The sequence below is a fragment of the Adiantum capillus-veneris genome, chromosome 11, assembly GCF_014529385.1.
Source record: "Adiantum capillus-veneris isolate H3 chromosome 11, ASM1452938v2, whole genome shotgun sequence".
NCBI lineage: Eukaryota > Viridiplantae > Streptophyta > Polypodiopsida > Polypodiales > Pteridaceae > Adiantum > Adiantum capillus-veneris.
The window spans coordinates 67,123,296-67,144,771 of record NC_140941.1 but is presented as its reverse complement, the minus strand read 5'-3'; positions in this window follow the sequence as shown (position 1 = coordinate 67,144,771).

Below are 21,476 nucleotides of genomic sequence, written 5' to 3'. Positions count from 1 at the left end.
GCCATTGACTATCTTCCAAGGTGCGTCGAGGCCAAAGCAGTGAAGGAAGTAAATGCTAATGTGGTGGCTCAATTTATGTTTGATAACATTTGTTGCCGTTTTGGAGTTCCATGGGTACTAATATATTTCTGATAGGGGTGAGGGGTTTAGAAGCAAACTCATGAGCGCACTAGTGGAAAAGTTAAAGATTCAGCATAGGTTTTCCTCACCCTATCACCCCCAATGCAATGGTCTAGTTGAGAATGCTAATGGTCAAATCGTCAAGATGTTAACAAAGTATGTGTACAAGCAGGAAGCTGAGTGGGAAGCAAATTTAGAGAAGTGTCTGTGGACGTATAGAACGTCCTATAAGGTGGCTACAAACTTCACCCCATTCGAGCTAGTCTATGGTAAAGAGGCTGTGTTGCGAGTGCATGCACAATTAGGCGCTTTGAAGGGTATGTTGCATGTCAATGCCACTCAACAAGAGGTTCTACAGGATCGGATACCCAGCTTGAACGCTTTACAGATGGACAGAGAGGCAGTGGAAGACTACTATGTGAAGTAGAGAGAGAAGCGGGTTGCCAAGTTCAATCAGAATCTACCGAACAAGAAGATAGAGGAAGGAGACCTGGTCATGAAGTACGAAAGCTACCTGGATTTCACATTCTAGAAAAAGTTCAAGAAGCAATGGATAGGTCCGTATAAAGTGAAGAAGGCCTTTCCGAATGGGATGTATCAACTGGTAAGAGCAAATGGCAAGCTTCTTAGGAACAGGGTAAATGCTGTGCGACTCAAACTATATTTTGAGAGGGATCTAGTGCCTGAAGCGCATCTTTATAGTCAAGGGGGGTGGGCAACCCACCTAAAGCATGGAGTGTGTGAAAAGAAGAAGATGAAGCTTTGTACATAGCCTGTACATACAATTATGGTTTTGTGAGTGCTTTTAATCGTCATTTTGGTGTGCCAATTTCAATGTTTTGTACATATGCTTTTGGTCGAACATAAATGTTCGACGAGGGGGCTGGGCAATGATGGTGCAACTAAAGTTGGTTGAAGCTAAGAGATGGTCTATGCCAAGCAAAGGGTGCAATTGAGTGCAGTGAAGAAGGCTAGGGCAGGCGCCAAGGCCCTAGGCAGCCAAAGGATAGCGGGAAAGTATGCCTGAGGCAATTTTCTAGGACAAAAATGCAGCGGAGTGGTCCAGATGGGTGGAAAATGAAGATGTCCGAAATGACAAGTCAAAGATCTAGAATGTAGAGTTCAACGTGCTCTAGATGCCGGTCTAGAGGGCTCGTCAAACGGAGCCCCAGTGTGCAAGATATTGCGGTTTAAAGAAAGAGTGTGTAGGAGATCGTCGACGGACAGGGCAGCTGGGGACAGCTGGCCCGGGATGATGTCAATGTATACATGTGTAGAGCTCGAGTTATAGAGCATGCCTGTCTTTTTGGATTGCGAATCGGAGCTCTGGATAGCAATTTAAGGTCAGTTGAAGGTTTTCCAGGGGCCGAGTCTGAGCCCACTTGACCGCATCGGAAGATGTGCCATCTCGTGTCATTTTGGCCTCGCCAAGGTTCTCGTTGATAGTATGTACCATGTGAAGCAAGCACCAATCGACGCAATGTCAATCGGATGTTTGGTCGGCCAGATACAGGGAGATGAAGTTGGGAGCCGTGGGTAGTGAACAATTGCAGATGTTTCTTCTTCGTTTTGGAGGCCTTGGTTGGAAGGTGCCGGGAGATCGGAATGCAGAGACGATAAATGCAGTTGAGGCCGGGAATATGAAGTTTCAGTGAGTTCTTTCTGCTGGATAATCGGGTCCGAGAGCCATGAATGGGAGCCTGCAAAAGGCAAGACCAAAAGGGTTTTTAAAAAAAAGGTTTACATGGGGATGTTTTTCAATTTTTTAAGGGTCTTGAAGGCCATGAGGCCCATGGTTGCCACGTGGCTCCGGGCATAGCCCCATATGTGCAGCAAGGCAGCGGGAGTACGCGCTTCATAGGCTAGGCCTTGAGGTCCCATAAGGTAACCAAGAGGGAGTGTGGGGAGCTCCAAGCTCCGTGAGCTATGGCAGGTGCCCAGCGGCGCTGTGGGTTGGTGTTGCCGAGCGACGTGTGGCCCTGCGGGGCGCAAATGGCTGTTTTGGCCAATGGGGCGGCGTAATGGCGCAACCACATGAGAAATGGCAGGTTCATGATGTGGCACCCGACCGGGGTAGTTCCCACGGCCCAATTTTAATGGAGAGAGAGGGGGCAATAGTGACATCGCTATTGCCTCCCCCCCTCAGGTAAGAGGAAGGTCCCGCGGGGATTAAGCATGGAGAGGGGGCCCGAAGGTCTCCAAGATGTGTAAAGCCAACCAAAGCTAAGGGCCAAAGTGAAGGCCAATTGGGCCAGAGAGCAAAAGGGTTGATAGAAGTCGGACAAAGCAAAAGCAAGGCCAAGTAGGCCAAGGCCACAAGAGCTAGAGAGGAGTCGGATAGAGAAAAATGGGAGTCAAAGTGAATCATGTGGAGTAGTGCAAGGTTGTGGCCACAAAGGTAAAAATAAAAGCTAAAAAAAAAAAAAAAAAAAGCTAGGGGGCAATAGCGACATCTCTAATGCCCCCCCCCCCCCCCCCCCCCAAGTGCAAAGAGTGAAGAAGAGAGAGATAGAGAAAAGCGGTGCCCCCTTCCTAAAAATTGCCAATTCAAGGTGCCAGATGGACTAATTAAATTGTAAATTCCCAAATTAAAGGCCCTCCCTATAAAAGTCAAAAATGGATCAAATTTGGGGCTTTTTCTTGGCCTTTTGTGGTGCCGTTTGAAGCCTGCAAAGCGGAGTTCTCTAGCAAGCTAGTCCCTTTGTAACTTTTTCTTGAAAATTGCCATGGTGATGGCATTGCAAGCTTGTGTATACGTTTTCTGAAGTGCAATCAAGCCACAGTTGGCTCCCAGGCTGTTGTTTCCCCTTCCCCCCTTCTCTTTCTCCTACTTTCATGGTTCTCCTCGGTGCCGACTGTGTGGAAGTGTGTGCCCCCCCGGACCGATGGTGTTTGGAGTGAGAGAGTGAGATTGAGCGGCTGTGTGTGTGTGTAAGGGTGGAGACAAGCAGTGGTCGTAGGTGTGCCTTGTGTGGTGGTTTGTAGAGTGTGTGAGTGGCAATTGAGCAAGCGGTGGTCTGCTAGTGTAAAGTGTTTCTTTGAAGGTGTATTCTGAGAGGATAGGGGTGCTGTGAATACCCTGAGCTATAGAGATTCCCTTGTGTTTTTGATGGGCGTGTTCCCCCATTCCCCCTCTCCAACGTTGAGAGATAAGATTCTTCTTAAGCAATTGAGCAAGCGGTGGTCTACTAGTGTAAAGTGTTTCTTTGAAGGTGTTTTTTGAGAGGATAGGGGTGCTGTGAATACCCTGAGCTATAGAGAGTCCCTTGTGTTTTTGATGGGCGTGTTCCCCCATTCCCCCTCTCCAACGTTGAGAGATAAGATTCTTCTTAAGCTTCTTCAAAAGCTTCTTGCACTTTTGCAGTCCATGAATACTTAACGTTCTTTTTTTGTTAAGTCATGTAATGGGCTTGCTATTAGCGAGAAGTTTTTTCTTAATGAAGCATCTATAGTATGCACACATACTATAGATGTAATGGGCTTGCTATTAGCGAGAAGTTTTTTCTTAATGAAGCATCTATAGTATGCACACATACTATAGATGTAATGGGCTTGCTATTAGCGAGAAGTTTTTTCTTAATGAAGCATCTATAGTATGCACACATAGTATGAATACTTAACGTTCATTTTCGTTAAGTCATGTAATGGGCTTGCTATTAGCGAGAAGTTTTTTCTTAATGAAGTATCTATAGTATGCACACATACTTATGAAGCTTCTTACCTCTTGTAGATTCCTTGGATTAGGCCATCCTTTTATTATCTCTAACTTTGTTGGATCCACATAGGTGCCATCTTTAGAGATAATGTTACCTAAATATTGAATCTCTTGTACGAAAAAATCACTTTTCTTTTGATTAATGAAAATCTTATTCTCTCTCACAACTTGAAAGATTACCTCGAGGTGTCGCTTGTAATCCTCAAAATAATTTGAATAGCCTGAAGATTTTTGTCCATTATGATTTTGAATGCATCTAGAGCATTTGTCACGCCAAAACTTGTAAAGTATCAAATAGATTTTCTACCTGCGGCACGGGAAATCTATTTTTGATAGTGATCTTATTTAGTGCTCTATAGTCAACACAAATGTGATATGTGTCGTCTTTCTTTTGCACTAAAAGAAATGGTGAACAAAATGGAGAAGAGATAGATCTCACCATCCCTTTTTCCACCAATTCATGCACTTGCCTCATGATCTCCTCTTGTTGAGCTTGTGAAACTCGATAAGGAGGCTTGTTAGGCAATGAGCTTCCTAGTAGGAGCTCAATAGCATGGTCATCATCCCTCATTTTAGAGGTACCTCACTAGGGATGTCATCAATGAAAACATTTTGGGATCCATTTAGGAAATTAGACAACTCTAATTCCTCTTGATTCCCTTTATTGCAAGGATATGGTGCTCCCCAACTCATTAGCATCTATGTACATGCTCTTTTCCCTGTAGTTGAAGTAGATTCTCCTTCAAGGAAATTCATGTTGGAAGCCATGCGGTTAAACCATGGTGCCCCAACGATAGCATTCTCATGTTTGAGAGGGGAGATGAAGAAATCCTTTTTGTCCACATAGCTTTGGACATGAAGCCTTAATTTTCCAATTAAGGAAGTAACGGAGACGTCTTGTCCCTTGATAGCTCTATTGGCTTTCTATGAATCTCCCATCTCGTGGGATTGTATGCCTAGCTTGGTGGTCAACTCTGTGGATATGAATTTGTGAGTTGAACCAGGGTCAAAAAAAATAAATGCATCATGCTCTTGCATCTTTCCCCAAGCATAGGAAAGGAGAAATCCTTGGCAATGAGCATCCCCTTTTGGAGCTTCAAACATAGAGGCTCTAGGAGTCTCATTGTGGGCAATTCTCTTGGGGCAAGGACGATAACCATGGCCTTGCTCCCCACACTTAAAACATTTGTGGTCCTTACAAAAAGCTTCTAGCTCTTTAGGAGAGAGTTTATATTTACCTTTGTAAACTCCCTTCTCCTTGGACCGATTGTTGTTGTTGTTGTTGGAATAGCCCTGGTAAGAATTTTGGGCATTGGTTTTCCCCTTTGCATTACTTTTGTCTTTATTTTCCATCGGCTTGACATTTCATCTAGTCCCTTGTTGGAAATTGATGCGCGAAGCAACCATGGTGTGGTGGATTACTCGGTGATAGAACCAGGCCGTTGAGAGTTGACATACTCGATCTCTTTGGGTAATCCCGCACAGAATTGTTGCTTTTTCTGGACAAAGTCTATCTTTTGAAAGATAGTAGCATTGAGATGTAAATCCCAAAATTTGTCCATGTATTTGTGGATAGACTTATGAGAGAGAAATTTCTAACTCCGCCATTTGGTAAGCACTTTGTCCTTTGTATCATTTGGAAGGAATTTGGGGCTTTGCCATTTCCACGAAGGCTAGCCTACCATTGATGAGCCAATTGTTGGAAGTGCATAGCTATATGGCATAGCTTGGACGACTCCGTGAAGCCCTCGTCTCCAAAGGCCGCATCAAATTATTGGATGGAGGCCATTACTTTGTCGGTAGCACCAAAGGTGCCATCATAGGTGAGAAAAGAGATACTCTTTCCTCCCTCTTTGAACTTCTTTAGCTTTTGTCACCTTCGCCATGCAGGGTAAGATTTGCGATGTCCTCCCCTCTTGTATTCTCTAGGAGAATAGCCATAGCTTTCATCGAAAGAGGAGTAAGGTGAAGAAGAAGGAGAAGAGGGTGACCTCTTTCTTTCCCTTTTCTTCCTTTGTTTGCTCTCTTCCCTTTTGGAGTGACAACAACAAGGACTATGGGTTAACCGTTTTCTCTTGGGAGGAGTTGGTGATCGTTTAGTCTGCCATCTTCCTGGAACCACATATTCGGAGGAACCTAGGGATTCATTACTTTCTTGTTCTTTGGATTCCTCCTTCGTATGGGAGAGAGTCTTCTTTTCGGGTCTCATCAAGAGGCCTCCTAAGCTCTCTCTCTTCTTGGAGAGGAAAGGAAATCCCATAAGCACGAAGTTGTTGAGTAACTTTGGCTTGCAAATGGGGTTGCCCATAGCTTGTTGCAACCTAGTGACAAGATAATTAACAAACATGGGGGCATCATCATTAGCACCTTCATGTGCAAAATCAAAGTTATCAATGTTCATTCTACTCTCTTGGTTATTGTCAACCATGTTGATTGAACTTATGTGTTTACTTACGTATGCTTTGGAAATTCAAAACCTTAGTTGCTACTCCTCTTAGCCTTTGAAAATAGGCACTTAAGTATCTACACCCACGGATCAAATTGGCTAATTATAAAGAGTAGTGGAGTGAGTCTAACATAGTGAAGTTGCCAAGGGATAGATCCTTTCAGACTTCTTATGGCTCAATAATGGTAAAGCCTTAGGCAAGTCTAAAAAGACTCCATTAGTACGACCAAATCTCCTGAGGTGTACACCATATTCCACATAGTGGAGTGAGTCTAACATAGTGAAGTTGCCAAGGGATAGATCCTTTCAGACTTCTTATGGCTCAATAATGGTAAAGCCTTAGGCAAGTCTAAAAAGACTCCATTAGTACGACCAAATCTCCTGAGGTGTACACCATATTCCACATAGTGGGCTCAACAAAACCGATAATAGATCCCAGTCACACTTACCCTAATATAATTAACAAAATCAACCATTAATAGGCTACTTAAGGACCTCTCTTCTTAAGCAAGAAAGGAGAAACCAAATGCTCTGATAGCAATGTAATAGAAATGGCTTATGAACTTTGAGAGTAGCGGAATTAGGAAATTAGATAAATCACTTTTTGTATGATCATTTCTCCCATCAAGAGAATCTTTGTGTTCCTTGTGACCTAGGTGATTCAATGAAGATGGAAAGCTTCATGCATCACAAGCATAACATAAACTTCGTAGAAAGCATTAACTATCCCAAGCCTCAGTCCCAAGGCCTCAAACACCTTCGAAGGTGGAGAGAGCTAGCCGGGAATGAGGGTAGGGAAGAGGAAGAAGAAACATTCCATAGGAGAAAGAAATAGTTCCTCACTTATCATCATTCTTCTTGCTAGCATACATAATAGCATAGTAATGAAGATGGAGAATATGGCAAGCTTAAGCATTGAAGCATGGCTCTTGGTTGGATTTGCACTTCATAACCAAGAGTGTTGGTGTAGGATCTCACTTCTCACAAGCTTGGAGAAGGAGGTGGAGCTCCTCAACTTTCACCAAGTGAAAATGATCCACAAAATGAGTGTGTGTGTGGTGTATACCCCCCCCAGCACCCCCCTTGCTTGCTTGGGGTGAGTTGTAGCTTTTACACATGTTTCAAGCTCATTGGACCCCTCTACCCCTAGCCAATCACATGCAACATGCATTCAAGTCATGGGTAGTCTTTTGATAAGTGTCCTCCTTACCCCTTAGAGAGAGAGATCTTGAAAATATCTAGATATATGTTGGATGGAACTAGAAGCTCATTGGACCCCTATATAGCCCAACCAATAGAGCACACCATGTGGCTAAGCATAGGGAGAGTTTGACATGTGTCCCATGTGCCCTTTGAGAAAAGGGGTGCCCTTTGGGTGAGTGGAAGGTTAAGTCAAAGATTCTCCTAACTTTGGGACTTTCATGCATAGGAAGCTTCTCAAGCACCTTCCTCATTTAGTTTGTAGGGTCTATTTTTTACTCAAGCACCTTACCCCCCACACATGGGAAGCTTCTCAAGCACCTTCCTCATTAAGTTTGTAGGGTCTCTTTTTGACTCAAGAACCTTACCCCCCATGCATGGGAAGCTTCTCAAGCACCTTCGTCATTAAGTATGACAAGCACCTCAAGTACCTTAGTCATCAAGCATGACAGACACCTTAGTCATCAAACACGACAAGCACCTGAAGCACCTTTGTCATCAAGCACGCACCTTAGTAATCAAGCACAACAAGCACTAGGTCGGGCTCCCACCTCAAGCTCAGCCCTAGCTTGCCTAAAGTCAAAGGACTGTTAACACTAACCATTGGAGGTTTTTAATGAAGCTAACCCTAAGGTCTTTTTAAGCTTCATTAGATGCACGTTGCTCTTTGATAGACTACCTCCTTTTGGACCCCTATTGCGATGTAACCATCTCTTCTCCTGGTCCCCTGTTGAGGTAAGTATAGAAGCACTTATTGCACATTGCTCTTTGATAGACCATCTCCTTGAGATGCAACCATCTCTCCTTTTGGTCCCGTGTTGAGATAGGTATAGTAGCACGCCTCTATTCTAACTCTTGTTCCCGTTTATTCTCCCACATTAAATGATCAGTTTAATATGAGAAAATCATTTGGTAAAGTTAGATATTATATTTTATGATAGAACAGGCCGGATAGGACAATGGTCCCCCCTCTGCAACATATGTGGTCTCCTCTGTAATACTAACTGAGACCTGAAGAGGCTATGGTATACACCATTATTCTCCGTAGAATAAGGGGTTCCCTCTAAGCCATGATGGGGCTATGGAAACTCACTAAAACATGTGTTGTCTACCCGCTTTTGGCTCTGCACCACACGTGTCATGCCGTCTACCAACATCATACCCTGTACAATAGCTGAACGTTGAGATTATGGATATAACCATACTGTTTTTTTGTGATCCAAAATTAGGATTATGGTACCACCACCATACTCTCTTTTCATGCTACAGAGTAGCGTCTTCATCTAAAGATTAATACATATGCTACTCTACACGAATAGAAAGTAAGGACTAAGTTTATACTATAGGAAAAATCAAGGCTAAGTCTATTCTACAGAGTAACTAGGAACTATGGTACTAAAACCATACTTTTTCTTATGTGCTACAGATTGACGCATGTTGGGACCCCGCACTCCTGTAGTTGGGTTATGGCCCCCTCACCCCATCTCCACCTCCGATTGTATAGGGGCTCTTGCTCTGCATCAAGGACCCCTCCTTTCAATGCGACCCTCACCGACTTGGACAGTGTACTATTGCTACAGATATGCACACAGATTTTCTCCTCCTCAACTTACTAGACCTCCCCGCATGGTTCAGAATGTATTCTTTGGTTCAAGATAACCCACGGGCAGCAGTGCAAAGGCTGAAGGAGCTTGTAGCGAGCCTGAAAGACATAGCTGAGGATGATGAGCATGAGAAAAAGGAATGGATGGAGCACTCGCCCAACCTTATGAGGCGCTTCATGGAATCACATGGGAAGAAGCTGTGGAACGACCCGCTGTCATGAAAAAAGAAACGCCGCCTACTCAATGGCTTTGATGATATCACCCTTGCACCACCAACCGAGGCCACTAGCTCTCTAATCCACACAGATCTAAATGAAGAGGGATTACTTCTCGCAAACAAAATCTTCACTCTCAATAGCCTTGCCCCTAAGTCTGAATCAAAAGCCCTTTGACACTACACTGACCCCTAAATCCCAAAACAGTTCTTGGAGCTTCTGTTAGCTAATGCACATCATATGCCTTGGTCAATGGGTAACTTCACCCTTATGGCACCTTTTTTTGAAGGTCTCCTCCTCGCACTACTCATCAGGAAGGAAAAGAAGTCCCTAAAGCTAGGTTTACAGCCAGTACTTGAATCCAACGCCTCTACCCTCATTGAAAATCCCTCATAGCTGTCGCCTTTACCATGTCCAAATTTGACACAACAAGGTGCAAGACAGCCTATGGATGCACAATTGGTGTCAAACGAGTCATCTCAACCACCGGGAGGGAAACCAACTATACTACCCAAGTGTGGAATGTCCACAGGCCCTTCCTGAAATGCAGCTATGAGCATGTGGGCCAGGGAGAGGCGTGCAAAGACGGGAACATGCTATGGTTTGACCATGTAATTTGGATGGTCATGCACCATCTTCCCATCTTATTCCCGGGTCCAAGCTTAAAGAGGTCAACCATCTTCTTCCTACGTTGGTTCGAGAAGGAAGCGTAGGAGGCCATCAAATCCATTGACGGGAGCAAAGCGAACCCGGAACCCCCGACGGCCTCTAAAACACCGGGGACCGAATGGAGCGCCTCAAGCCTGTCATGGTAAAGCAAACAGGGGGCACCACCTAGCTTCAGCGGCTAGGACGCAAACAACACACCACCATAACAAAGTTTTCATCCAAGAGAGATGGATGCTTGGGAGTAATGATGAAGAGGAAAGGGAATGAGATCAAGTGAGAGAGAGAGAGAGAGAGAGAGAGAGAGAGAGAGAGAGAGAGAGTGAGGGAGGGGGTATAGCGGCTTAGTACTTAGGCACCACAAAAGGATGGCGAATCCGCACACCCTTCACACATACACAAGCTCACTCCAAACACAAGACTAGGTGGCGATTCTGCACACCTCACATGGGCAAAACATTGCAAGAAAACATACTCACAAAACCTCAAGCTTTATTTAGAGAATAAGGCGATGAAATGGGGAGCATAGGGTAGGGGAATGAGAAGGGAGAGCGTGGTAGAGCACATGGCGGATAGGTGGGAGTTGATGGCGAAGACTCGCACGAGGGTTATGGACATCATCCTTCATTTAGTTTCCCTTCATCTTCCATAGCCCAAGGGTGTAGAGGTCATGCTCAAGACGAGCATGGTGATTGCGGTGATGGTGATGGTGTGGGTGTGTGTGTGTGCACTAGGCACACACAGTGCATAGTGTACTCTTTGGTGATGGTGTGTGTGTGTTTAGTGTGATGGTGACCCCTCTTTATATAGGGGAGGAGGGGGGAGGAATTCTAGAATTTAGAAATGAAGAAATCATTATCTACATAGGCCATGTGACTGTGGGCCCCACTTGTCTGGCTGTGTGTATATGTGCCAGAACAGCAGTCTCATGAGAGAGAGACTAAGAGAGAGAGATGGGTTGATGAAGAAAAGTGAGAGGTGACATGGAGAATAAAGTAATTACAAGAGGGGAGAGAGGGGAGTGTGTTCAGAGGTGAATTTGTGTGCAGATGTGTGTGAACACAAGAAAAATCAGGTAACCATCGGGTGGGGATGGGTCTGTGGGCACCTTTTTCAATGAAATTGAGTGTGTGTGAGTGTGGGGGAGGTTATTTAGCTACAAGACAAGAGACATGGTGCCCTTTAGAGAGAGAGAGGGGGGTATTTGGGTCATGGGATATGATAGGAGAGAGAAAGAGGGGGTGGGGTATACTATTTTGGAAGATAGGGTAAGTTGCATGTGAGTTAGGGTGCATTATTGGTGAGTTATAATGCATTATTGGTGAGAGGTGGGGTAGCTTGAGGGGAGAGAGAAAGGAGAAAGGACAAGGGGAAGAGAGAGGGGGTTGACCTTTTGAGTGGAGGAGAGGAAAAGGGACACCCGGCGGGGCAACAATGAAGAAAAAGGAGGCAAGGTGGGGATGGGCTACCCCGCAGGCATGAGGTGGCCTATTTTACCTTTCTTATATATTTACATAATCATACTTTATTATTTTCTTACTTTTTTCCAATGCCTTTTATCACTCCCTCCCTAAGAGGGGGTTTTCATGGGGTGGGGACGAGAGAAGAGGGGTATGGCTTGGCTTGTAAAAAGCCCCCATCATTAGCCCTCCCCTTTTGGCTAGAGGCATTCATGTCTCTAGCTCTGTTTCTTCTTCCGCTTAGCTGTAGGATCCGATATCGAGTTGCCTTCTGAACTAGCCATTCCATTTGGACATTGGTGAGATTTCTGGGATATTCATGAATCTGTAACAGGTTCGAGTGATAACTTGTTCCTTGGAATAGTGTCGGTTGATTAAAGGGGAAGCCCATGGCTTCCAGAACTTTGTGCCAATGTCCTCCTGGATCCCAAGTGAAAAATAGGATCATTGTCTGCAGTGTCTGAACAATAAAATTTGCATGCCAAATTGGGCCAAATTTGTAACCACCAGTAGCGAGAGGGGAAATGAGCATCTTGGCTCCTGCAAAGACAGAACTGAAAATTATGATTCCCAAGAGTGTACCAACAATCCACCATATATGGCCTCCTTGTTGGTGTGGTGAGCTCAAGTTGTCTTCAGAATCCTGCTTACTTCCATGACTAGAAAAAACTGCAAGCAATCATGCTTCTTTTGGGTGTGCTCAAACATGTCAGCTTCCTTTACTGATGCTAATAGCAAGCCACCTACCTTGCGGCTCAAATACAAGCGTAATCCACTTACCTTTCTCCAAAGAGAGGATGCACTATTTGTAAAAAAATGTACCAAATTGCGAATGAGGTCTTCATTCTTGCATTCTATCAGGATTTTGTCTATCCATGGCTCCTTTGCTCTTATCTCCATGCTGATCTTCTCTCTATATGTTATAGCGGCTAGCCATAGCCATAGGTCTGATGCATCCCATACAAACACAATGGTGTGTTGTGGAGGAGTTTGGAACATCCTTAAAAGGTTGGCAGCATATTGATCATCAAACTTACTCTGAACACCCTCACATAAAATGGAGGCATTACCCATATCCAAGTTTATAACACCCTTCAGTAGACTAGAGGCATTACCCATCTCCAAGTCTATAACACTACACAATAAAGTCTTGCTTGGCTGCCAAGCCTCTGGAGCAATAGCCAACTCCAAACCTTCAGTCATACTTACCTCTTCGTTATGGTCCTCAAGTGAAACTGCCTTGATGCAAGATTCCTTTAGCTTGCTACACTGTCCTGGGTCCATGCTGGTGCACAGGCTTCCGTTTTCAAAGCCCTCCCCTTTGCTTGATATGTTGTCCACCTTCTGCAAATCCTTGCTAACATGCTGGTTTTCCTCTTCTCTTGTATCTTTCATGACCTTTGCATTCCTCTTACTCTGACGAGGCCTAATCAACACTTTACACCTTCTTACCCTTACTGCCCAATGTTGTCGACTGATTGCTTTGGTGCCTATTTCATCCAAGGTTAAAGATGTACTTACATTTGTAACACAATTTTCTTGGCTCACCTCCCCCACCTGGGTAGCATCTTTTGATTCTTTAACCTCTTGTTCCACTGCTTCAGTTCTTTGAATAGTCTTCTTACTTGATCCTTCTTCTGTTGCACTCATCTTGACCTCTTCTGCAAGACCAATGATACTTGGTGTGCGGGTATCAATTGGTGGTGGGCGTAGGATGATTGTAAGTGGTGATTGTGGTGGACGTAGAATTTGTGTTGGTGGGGCTGGTGCTCGGGGTGGGGGTGGTCTTTCTCTAGGGGGTGACAATTGGTTTCTCCTACCTTCTCTATTATAGTTTTGTTGTGGTTTGAAACAATAGTACATACCGTGACCATCTTCTCCGTAGTTGTAGCAGTGATACTCCCTGTTTTGTCGTCGTGCTCTTCCAGGGTCTTGATCTCTTTCTTGACTCCTCCCTTGCTGTATTAAGGGGATAGACAAAATCTGCAGTTGGTCAGTAATATGGGCCAACATATCTTGTTGGTCATCTCTTACCCCAAGAGCCGGTGGTGGTGGTGGAATGGTGATTGTCATAGTTGCTGGTCGACGCGATGTTCCTAATTCTGTTGACTCGGTTTCTTTGGCTTTCATTCGCAGCTTCTTGTCCTTAAGGCGAGCAATCTCAACGGCTAACTCGTACGTAGCCGGGAGTCTACCTTTCACCTTCTCCTTGAGAAGTGGCCATAAGCCATGCATGAAACGATGTTTTTTTAGGAAATTGGGTGCAGCTTCCCCCCTTGCCAGTGACTCAACCCACCGTTCCCACAAATCCACAAATTTGGACTCATAGGTGGCATATTCTAAAAGACCCTTCTGCTTCAAGTCTCTCAACTTGTCCCACAACTTTTCTGAAGTGGTACCTCCCCCAAAGCGCCTCTTAAAAGCGGTTTTTAAGGGTTCCCAGTCATCCCTGGTTGCTTGTGGAAGTGCATTGTACCATGATCTAGCTTCTAGCTTCATGAGATGCTTAAAGATTCTAACCCGGGATTCATCCGTATCTTTGTTGCTCACTACACATGCTACTTCAAAGTCATCTAGGAAGTCTGTTACCAAATCCTCCCCCTTCTTTCCTTTAAATGTTGGAAATGCTACACTTGCCATGATTACTGAGAGAGAGCTAGAAAGACACACCGCTTAACTTGCAAAAGTTTTTTTTCTTCTTTACAAGGAGGCGTGTATACCCTCTTATACTAGGACATAGATTAAAACTTCAAACGGTACATTGCCTTGTACCAAAGGTAAGACAAATGGCTGATCTGATGCCAGAACCTCGAAAAACCGCTCCCCACCCGGCATGGTGTCGATGACGTGCTGGTAGTGAGTCTTCAAATCTAGTATTACCTTGATTGAGCGTACACGTGTTGGTATGTGTGATCTGTCTTGAGGTAGGTTGTACTGATTCATGTGAAGCTTAGAGGTGCTTAGTCACTGTCCAAGCTTGTGGGAGAGGGTGGTGTTCTTTCTTGAAACAAACTCAGTAGATCCCTAGTTTCTCTAGTGAGAGTGTGAGCCAATGCTTCCGTTATCTGTGCTGCAGCATCAGGTGCGACTTGAAAAATGACTGTGATAATTACCTCGGTGACTTGAGTTACCCGATTTTCAAAGTAGAATAGTGTTGATTCTCTATTGTGCAGAGCTCCTTCCATTTTGTTGTTGTGGGTTGGTTGTAGGTTGCGGACATGGTTTTGACCTTCTCCTTCTTCTTCTTGGCACTTGGCCTATGTATATCCACTGGGTTTGGCGTGTTGGTTGACTCTCCCAATGCAAATCGATTACCGTTACGCCTGGCACTCGAGCTTCGATGGAGATGCGGAGTTCGTCTAGTTGTGCTTGGAGCTCTTCTTCTTCTGTCATCCAATTAGAAAATCCTGCTAGCCATTCATCCATTCACAATAGTTTAGGGGTTTCAGTCTTGTAAACTGAAGGGTTTCATGAAAATATCCTCAGTGGGGGCACCAAATGACGGGAGCAAAGCGAACCCCGAACCCCCGACGACCTCTAAAACACCGGGGACCGAATGGCGCGCCTCGAGCCTGTCATGGTAAAGCAATCAGGGGGCACCACCTAGCTTCAGCGGCTAGGACGCAAACAACACACCACCATAACAAAGTTTTCATCCAAGAGAGATGGATGCTTGGGAGTAATGATGAAGAGGAAAGGGAATGAGATCAAGTGAGAGAGAGAGAGAGAGAGAGAGAGAGAGAGAGAGAGAGAGTGAGTGAGGGAGGGGGTATAGCGGCTTAGTACTTAGGCACCACAAACGGATGGCGAATCCGCACACCCTTCACACATACACAAGCTCACTCCAAACACAAGACTAGGTGGCGATTCTGCACACCTCACATGGGCAAAACATTGCAAGAAAACATACTCACAAAACCTCAAGATTTATTTAGAGAATAAGGTGATGAAATGGGGAGCATAGGGTAGGGGAATGAGAACGGAGAGCGTGGTAGAGCACATGGCGGATAAGTGGGAGTTGATGGCGAAGACTCGCACGAGGGTTATGGCCATCATCCTTCATTTAGTTTCCCTTCATCTTCCATAGCCCAAGGGTGTAGAGGTCATGCTCAAGACGAGCATGGTGATTGCGGTGATGGTGATGGTGTGGGTGTGTGTGTGTGCACTAGGCACACACAGTGCATAGTGTACTCTTTGGTGATGGTGTGTGTGTGTTTAGTGTGATGGTGACCCCTCTTTATATAGGGGAGGAGGGGGGAGGAATTCTAGAATTTAGAAATGAAGAAATCATTATCTACATAGGCCATGTGACTGTGGGCCCCACTTGTCTGGCTGTGTGTATATGTGCCAGAACAGCAGTCTCATGAGAGAGAGACTAAGAGAGAGAGATGGGTTGATGAAAAAAGTGAGAGGTGACATGGAGAATAAAGTAATTACAAGAGGGGAGAGAGGGGAGTGTGTTCAGAGGTGAATTTGTGTGCAGATGTGTGTGAACACAAGAAAAATCAGGTAACCACCGGGTGGGGATGGGTCTGTGGGCACCTTTTTCAGTGAAACTGAGTGTGTGTGAGTGTGGGGGAGGTTATTTAGCTACAAGACAAGAGACATGGCGCCCTTTAGAGAGAGAGGGGGGTATTTGGGTCATGGGATATGATAGGAGAGAGAAAGAGGGGGTGGGGTATACTATTTTGGAAGATAGGGTAAGTTGCATGTGAGTTAGGGTGCATTATTGGTGAGTTATAATGCATTATTGGTGAGAGGTGGGGTAGCTTGAGGGGAGAGAGAAAGGAGAAAGGACAAGGGGAAGAGAGAGGGGGTTGACCTTTTGAGTGGAGGAGAGGAAAAGGGACACCCGGCGGGGCAACAATGAAGAAAAAGGAGGCAAGGTGGGGATGGGCTACCCCGCAGGCATGAGGTGGCCTATTTTACCTTTCTTATATATTTACATAATCATACTTTATTATTTTCTTAATTTTTTCCAATGCCTTTTATCACTCCCTCCCTAAGAGGGGGTTTTCATGGGGTGGGGACGAGAGAAGAGGGGTATGGGAGCTTGGCTTGTAAAAAGCCCCCATCACCATGCTCATTCACTTACTCTATAGACAAAAATTAAAGGATGCCATGAGGTATACTCTCTTGTCTGATCAGAATGCTCCCTCTGTGGACCCCAACTCCAAAGTTGATAACTTCATCTACGCGGCCATTAACCTTGACAGAATGTCAAATATGCGTGGTGGTAAGCGTGCGAGGTCGTAACTTAATCGATGCGTTAGGGGACATGGGCGGTAACCTTACACACCACAATGCCCAGTCACATTCTCCTCCTCACTATCTAGGCGAACCAATGGGTCGCCAGTCGACTCTTCTAGCAGTTGCTTCATGCCACAAGGAGCCTCATGATATCCATCCTTCTCCTCACAATCCCCTCTCTGGGCAAAACCTTCTGTGTAGAACTCACGCACCCGCTTTACATTTACTGCTCAATGTGCTAACAGTGCTAAGGCCCTACTCTATGACTAAAAAGGGTATTGCAGGTCACCCGTGATGAGCATGGTCACCCTTTTTTGCAGAAAAAAACTTCCTCCAAAGGCACTTTTATACCAATTTGTTTTGTAAACCCTCTCCTAAATATACCTTACCTAAAGTCTTTCTTAAGCCTTTTCTTGTTTGGACTTTGTATGGCCACCACCCCCACCTGGGATGAATGTCTCTTCAGTTGGGCCTTTTTCCCCCTTTAAAAGTTCAAATATGTAATGGTAGAGAAGTGTTTGCTTTTAAGCATGATCCATTGTCCACTTGTGCATGTCATACTTTGCCCGATGAACTTAACAAGGCCTCTGGGCATCTTATCTCTACAAACATAAGGCAATTTGTCAGCCCAGAGCTTGCGATACTAAGCTCTTATGGTTTGGGACACATACCCTCTAGGCCACCACTGCTTGAGGAAGCCACCCTTGAATTAAGCAAAGTCGTGGACTTCCTAACCTCAAATAACATTATGAGTAGCCCTCATGGGCACCAGGTGCTCTATGGGTATTGTGACAAATACCTCCCTTTAAAAAATCAACACCGAGTATACTCAGATCTCCAACCCGAGATCGATGAGCTAAGAAGCCAATTCTTCATCACATGTCTAGATAAAGCAGCCAATAACCCGGTCCTTATATGCAAACATCTAATCATCTCGGAAGCCAACAAAAGGCTCCAAGGACTAGACTTTGAGCCATACACCATGGGAGTTGACCACACGTTATCATTCATAAGCAACACTCTCACTCCTATATTGCAAGTCAAAAAAAACTCTCTACCCTTTCTCACAGCAACTTACAAAAGCCACAAGGAGGCATTTTGATGGATTACATGTGTCTCTACCGATTACTACACAAAAATTTCTCGCTTATGGCTTGCATCCTCAAGACATGCATCCCTTACCTCAAACAACGAGCCAAAAACCTTGACCTCAAGGATCTCCTATTCCACAACCTACATATTCAACCTTGGTGGATAGTGGATTATATTTATGAGTGTGCCCTTGATCTATCAAAAGAAGCAAAAACATCATACTCAAGTGATGTAAAGAGACTTTATGAAAATATTCCCCACCACGATCTCAAGGTCTCATTCACCATATATCATACCTCATTTATGTGGCTTTGTATATTGCACACCAACCATTCATATCGTTGAAAAGAATCCCTTCTTCATGTATCGAAGGAACATGGTCTACATACCCCTACAAATCAAGCCTCTCGTTCTCACTTCAACAAGTGATTGAACTTAACACATGGCTCATCAACCACATGTTTATTCAACATCAAAACCGTGTGTATAGGCAAATCAATGGCATACCCATGGGATTAGCATGCTCCCCCCTATGGTGCAATCTCTACCTTCATGCTTTAGAGTATGATTACCTTGAAAAAATCCTTAACTCACCTAATCCAAAATCCATCTTGGAAAAATTAGGCACGCCTTATAGATACGTTGATGACCTCCTCATCATCAACTCAGAGGAACCTTTATAGTTCATGAATAACCACACCATATAACCTGAGTGCCCAAGCATTGAAAGTATTATTGGCACCCAAGCCAAATTCCTCAATCTTCAACTAACCATCATCAATAACCAATTAGTCAAAAACCTCTCCAAAAAAGAGGATGTCTACCCTACAAACCTATCAAATATCTCCAAAGGTCAAGCAATAGACCTACTGAATGGGCCCACAAAGTGATTCTCTCCCAAATAAAACCCATTCTATTTTGTAACAGATACCCATTAGATGCCGCAAAAGACATCAAAAGAATCTCACCAAGCATTCTGTAACAACGGTTTTGAATGTGCAAAGTTATGGCGATTGGTTAGAGGCCACTTGCAAAACTACACGGCATCCTCATAGACATGCTTAATCACTGATGTCTTGGACAACCTTAAATTGGAGGGCACTAGGACCCCTTAGGGACCCTAGTGCCCCCTAAAATTAAAAGGGATCATACCTCCTAGTGTGGGTGGAGGAGGGCCTCTCCCCGTGATATTGGCAGGCATATAGACAAGGCTTGGTGGAAAACCCCCCCTTAGAACACACCCCTCTCAAAACATAACTCAACCCACAAAAAGGACCTTGTAAGTAAACACCTCCTACAAAGGACGTGGGTAGACAGAGAAGAGTGTTAGCCTCATTAAAAGGGAATCTATAATTGACCACCCCCACTCCCCTCACCTAAATACAATAAAGAAAGACCCCCCACTCCTTCCCCTTTTTTTTTTGCACGGTTAAGTTTATTTGGAAGGAATCAAGACCTTGGAGAAACCTATATAAGGGCAAGACTCCCTAAAAGATCATTGCAAGAGGATCTCATACTATCTCACCAAGTGCTGAACTTTTTGCAACTCTCCAAGCCTACACCATGGACCCTCTCAACCAGGTGTTGTCTCATGCATGATTTATTAGAGGGACATACACAACACATAGGAGGTTCTTACGACACCGGCCTTCCTCCTTATGAACTTACTTTTTCCTGATTTTTTTGGGTGATGGTGGAAAGTAACAGGATTCTCCTCTCTCTATTGCATGTGCATGAAGGACATCCATCGCCAATAGCATCAAAACCATTGTAAAATTTCTCCAAGTTGCTCTGAAATAGGCTCACTTTGCCTATGGATGTAGAGATGTTTTTAATTGAATGCCTGCTTCTATGGGTATACGTTGTCGAGAAATTTGTGGTCTTGCCAGGAAAGCACCGGGCTTATGGCTGTGAGAGTTTGTGAGAGAGCTCAACAAAAACTATATGAAGGAGTTAAACCATGGATGCCATGAAGACTAGGGTTTGGAAAGAAGTGCAATCAAAGAAGACTCACTCTTTCTCTCTTGCACTCACACACACACAAAGAAAGAACGCAAAAGAGAATGTCAAAACAATACGAATATGAAAACATCAAGGCTATGGTCATATCGTATCATGGGTAATATGAAAGGGTTAATGGATGAGTTAATGGCATTCAATCTTGGCTGACCAAATAGGCTACGAATTGTTCTTTGGAATTGTAGTTTTGTGCTTACCATAATATATATATTTTGCCTAGTGATTGGGATTAATTGTGTGTACAAATCCTCTTGGTTCATAGCAAGATAACTACGCTTACATCAAAAGAAAAATTATAGTCTATGAGAGGTAGTATGATGGGATCCGGTGATAGAAGTATTTCATTGAGCCTTTCAGGGCCGAAGAGAAACACTATACGTTGTTGAAAGTGTATTTTACGGCTAATCCATACGTTAATTCTAATAGATCGTACAGAGTGAAAGCGATAGAAATGATCATCATGTGGGTTATTCATCTAGGATAGTATGTGAGAAATGTAGATACGAGAGAAGTGAAGAGATGAGAAGTTTCCCTCCCAAGCCCTATTCTTGCCCGTAGGCAATAAGGATACTGCGGGGAGAGATGTACCTGTAGCAAAGAGAACCTAGAGAGGATGAATTACTAAGAATGAGAGAGATAGGTTTGGTTAAGGAGATGAGATTAGATACATATATATATGTTGGATTAGAGATGAAAATGAAAACAACAAGAAATCAAGAAAACATCAATGTAGAACACATCTTACTTGAAACCCTTCGGCACCATTATTGATGGGAGAGAGAAGAAGAGGGGAGAATTCAACGTTGATTGATACGCCAAGTACAACACCTTCTTTGATTAGAGTTGATCCTCCAAGGATGGCGTACAAGAATGGCTAGTTTTCCTCTAGGAGAAAGTGTAGGCTTGGGCTTATGTTAATGGGGCTAAGTACAATTAGGCATTACTACTCACTCCCTCAAGAATTCCTCTCATCAATGGCTTGAATGCTTGAGTTCCTTCCAAGGAAGAAGAGGTTCCCTTTTATAGGTGAAGGGAACCCACAAGGGTTTACACAAGAAGAGAGGAGCCAGTGTGAACAGGAATTGGAAAAGTTGGAAATGAGCTGTCCCTGCATGATGTGGGCAGACTGGGGTCCAGTATTTTGATCATATCTCCTCAACCGTAGCTCCAAATAAAAAAGTAAAAATATGGGCAGAAACTTCAGCTCATTAGCTACGATTTTCATTTTAAAATCATTCTCCAATTCGTATTGGAACCTTGTGTAAAAAATTCATCAAAATAGGGTTTATTTCTGGCAGCAAAAGTCTTCATGTGGTCCCCTTAGCTTAGACTTTCATTTGATTCCAAAGGACACCTCATGCCATATGAAATCATGACATTGCTCCTTGACAAAGTTTTGTTATCATGCTTGCAATAATGCATTAAAATAAGTGTATCTTTGAAATCATGCCACCTAGTGTCCCACTAGGATTTGATTCTCTCCTAGTAGCTATTTAAAAAGAAATATAAGAAAAGTATAAAAAATACATAGAATATATATATATTGGAGTTTACCCTAGATATAGAATCTAGCTAGGGTGTGAGATGATAATGAAATAGTAGAAATAAAGAATCAATGCTTTTTTGCCCCAAGTTAAAGAGGCGGAGCTATTGACACTTTTCCCATAGTATTTTTTTGATGGTAAAGTA